The sequence below is a fragment of the Diaphorina citri genome, unplaced genomic scaffold (assembly GCF_000475195.1).
Source record: "Diaphorina citri unplaced genomic scaffold, Diaci psyllid genome assembly version 1.1 scaffold2078, whole genome shotgun sequence".
NCBI classification, from domain to species: Eukaryota; Metazoa; Arthropoda; class Insecta; order Hemiptera; family Psyllidae; genus Diaphorina; species Diaphorina citri.
This window is the reverse complement of record NW_007379503.1, coordinates 25,016-28,669: the sequence shown is the minus strand read 5'-3', so window position 1 is coordinate 28,669 and position 3,654 is coordinate 25,016. Positions and strand designations below refer to the sequence as shown.

The window sequence follows — 3,654 nt, the reverse complement described above, 5'->3', positions numbered from 1 at the left end:
TAGCAGCACCTGTCATTCTCACACTCTTCATCATCGTATCCACAATCACACTCCTCACCAGCCTCCACGATCTTGTTCCCACAGAACGCGCCCTCCGATGCTGAAATGAATGAAAATGGGTGTGAAAACAAGGAATGAAACTGATAAAAAAGAGTGTGTCACGGCCGTTTTTGTTTCGTAGCAATGATTGCTACACTGGAGGCTTGTGGTCTGTGTAGTAGCAAGCCCATCCGGTAGTATGCCTTTTTTTAAGATGGCTGAAATGAATGAAAATGGGTGTGAAAACAAGGAATGAAACTGTTGAAAAAGAGTGTTTCACGGCCGTTTTTGTTTCGTAGCAATGAGGCTTGTGGTCTGTGTAGTAGCAAGCCCATCCCGTAGTATGCCTCTCATCAGATTTGTTAGAAGAGACACAATACTTCCCATTTAGGCGCTGGGTCAAGACGAGAACACCAGAAAGTAACCTTCAAATATTTGCAATCAAAATACGAATGCATTTTTTTTTTTTTCTTTTTTGTCGATGGTAGGATTTGAACCCGGGACCTTCTGCATGGCCAGCAAGCGCGTTACCACTGGGCTAATCGTGACCTCATACCAGATTTCACAAGACCAATACGCGTATAGCTGCCTAAAATACGGCAGAGCTTGTTCTACAATAATTAACCACTAGAAACTCCTTTTGCACCGAATTTGGAACATTCCAAAGAGAGTAGCATTTTTGGAAGAAGATTACACTTACATTTGAAGCAGTTCCTCAGGAGGAGGGAAAAGGCAGACATTTTTTTATTTTGAAGAGTGGGGGGGAAAACAATTATTTTTATTTCATAGGCGGGAAACTTTCGGGAATGGAATTGGTTCCCTTTTGGAAACTGAAATGGTGCCTGTACTAAACCATAGGCAATCCAAGATGGCGCGCCATCGGAATCGGTTGTTTCCGAAAATTCTCCGAAAGGTAAGGGGGTTACCTACAATAGAAGTGTCAAGTGATAAAAATGCCTCCCATTTCCTCAGATTAAGTATGAGGGAATTTCATATAGGGTGTGGTGAAAAAAAAAGGGGGACTTTGTTTAGGGTATGAACTATGAACTTATTGTTTGTACTTAGTTATCATTAAATACAAGGTTGTTCAAGTTAAGCTATACACAAGTAACTATGAGGGGGGTTAGGTGTTTATTCCTTCCGGGATACTGACAACTGTAAAATGGACCATAGCTATATTCACTTTCCATTGAAGCAGTGGTCAATTTTCCAGTGATCAGTTTCCAAAAAGGAAAAAACACCCAGATCTACTTTGCTGCTTTCCATTTTAGATCCTAAATCTGGGTTAACTATGGTCCATATAATGTATGTGGGGAGGGAAAGCTATTCACAATGATGAAATTATATTATGCAAAAGGGGAAACAATAAGAAAAAGTAAAAACAAGCACCCATTTTTTTACATACAGGGTGTTCCATATCTCTCGGTCTTAGAAAAAAAAATCGATTATATTATTTGGAATTTCGTAGAAATCATCAAGGAAATAATAATGATAATAATAATAATAAAATCTCAACCAACCACGAGGCAGGTTAATGTCTTAAAAAAAAACCCTTTTTTACTACCTAACCTTTGGAACACAGATATGAAGAATTGCATGTTTTGGTTTAAAATCTCCTTGAAAATTAAAACTTTGGATAGCTGTCAGTCAGATAATACTGTTTCAAATTCTACAGAACCGACCAAGACACATGGAACACACCCTGTACGTATTTCAACGCATCTATAACACACAGCATCTAGTCTTGTTGGCTTTGGGCGGTGGCGGGGGACACTCGGGACTTTTACCCGAGCAAGTACTAGACCAGGAACATTCAGCCTCACCTCTACACTCATGTCGTTCTGACGGAGGTACAAAGCGACAGGTATCCGAGTAGCAGCATGGACCTTGACTAGGACTGAAACAGCGGAGAGAATATGTAGGTAAATATGTTTTTACTACCTAACCTTTGGAACACAGATATGAAGAATTGCATGTTTTGGTTTAAAATCTCCTTGAAAATTAAAACTTTGGATAGCTTTAAACCCTACTGTCAGATAATACTGTTTCAAATTCTACAGAACCGACCAAGACACATGGAACACACCCTGTATGTATTTCAACACATCTGTAACACACACTTCAACAACGCCGAAAAACGCAAAATGCAAATCATAAAATAAAAAAATATTTCAACAAAGAATCGCGCTAGATAAAAACTAAGAAGATCTTTGAGTAAATAATATAGAAGGATAACTAAAGAAATACTAGCTACACGGCAAAAAATCCGCCTTAGATCTCATCCAAAGAACACTCCTTGTTTAAAAGTTTCTAAAACTCCTTAGTATTGTGTTTGGATTTTAAATATTCTGAAAATTCCAACAATATTAGGGAGTTTGATATCAAAAGAAAGGCGAAGGATTGAAATATAAAGCAGTCCTCATGTAATCTAAAGAATCAACTCCTTATAATCAAAAACCTTGCTTTATATATATATAAAAAAAATAAAAAAAAATCAAAAACCATTCGTCTTGGATCCAAGTCAATATGCATTGCTTGAGAATACAAAGAATTTTCCTTGAATGTTGAGGTGGATTTTTTCCGGTGTATGGTACCTAAAATACTAGCTATGGTACAGTCTTACATTTGGCTAATTAGCTTTTAGGGGTCAGCGGTTTTCAAAATTTGGCCGGGGGCAAACCAAAAATGGGCCCATTATAACATAAAATAGGTAGACATTTAAAAATGTAAGTAATTTATACCATGGGGAAAAATCTATATAGGGCCAAACTTCGACATCAGCTGACTTCAAAATAGAAAAAATAATATAAGTTAGGTATACGAGATTAACATAAATCATATGTATGCTCAAGGACCGGTCTTACCAATACATCTGCAGCTCGACAATTCGACATCCATCTTTGCAGGTTCAGCAAAAGTGGATATATCAACAAAGAATCGCGCTAGATAAAAACTAAGAAGATCTTTGAGTAAATAATATAGAAGGATAACTAAAGAAATACTAGCTACACGGCGAAAAATCCGCCTTAGATCTCATCCAAGAAACACTCTTTGTTTAAAACTCCTTAGTATTGTGTTTGGATTTTAAATATTCTGAAAATTCCAACAATATTAGGGAGTTTGCTATCAAAAGAAAGACGAAGGATTGAAATATAAAGCAGTCCTCATGTAATCTAAAGAATCAACTCCTTATAATCAAAAACCATTCGTCTTGGATCCAAGTCAATGCGTATTGCTCGAGAATGAGAAGAATTTACCATGAATTTTAAGGCGGATATTTCTTCCGGTGTATGGTACCTAAAATACTAGCTATGGTACAGTCTTACATTTGGCTAATTAGCTTTTAGGGGTCAGCGGTTTTCAAAGTTTGGCCGGGGGCAAACCAAAAATGGGCCCATTATAATATAAAATAGGTAGACATCTAAAAATTTAAGTAATTTATACCATAGGGAAAAATCTATATAGGGCCAAACTTCGACAACAGCTGACTTCAAAATAAAAATAATAATATAAGTTAGGTATACGAGATTAACATAAATCATATGCTCAAGGACCGGTCTTACCAATACATCTGCAGCTCGACATCCATCTTTGCAGGTTCAGCAAAAGTGGATA

General features: G+C 37.0%; 1 long non-coding RNA gene across 2 annotated transcripts; it reads right to left on the bottom strand.

Annotated features, from left to right (window-relative positions):
* Nucleotides 1-1,976: 1,976 nt before the first annotated feature.
* LOC103518110 lies at nt 1,977-3,654 on the bottom strand. 2 transcript variants are annotated; one of them, XR_003393932.1, is made up of 2 exons: nt 3,243-3,654; nt 1,977-2,497 (listed from the first exon to the last, which is right to left on the bottom strand). It is a non-coding gene; the product is annotated as an uncharacterized LOC103518110 (long non-coding RNA). The 2 variants fall into 2 exon arrangements; XR_003393933.1 differs by lacking the exon at nt 3,243-3,654 and adding an exon at nt 2,542-2,960.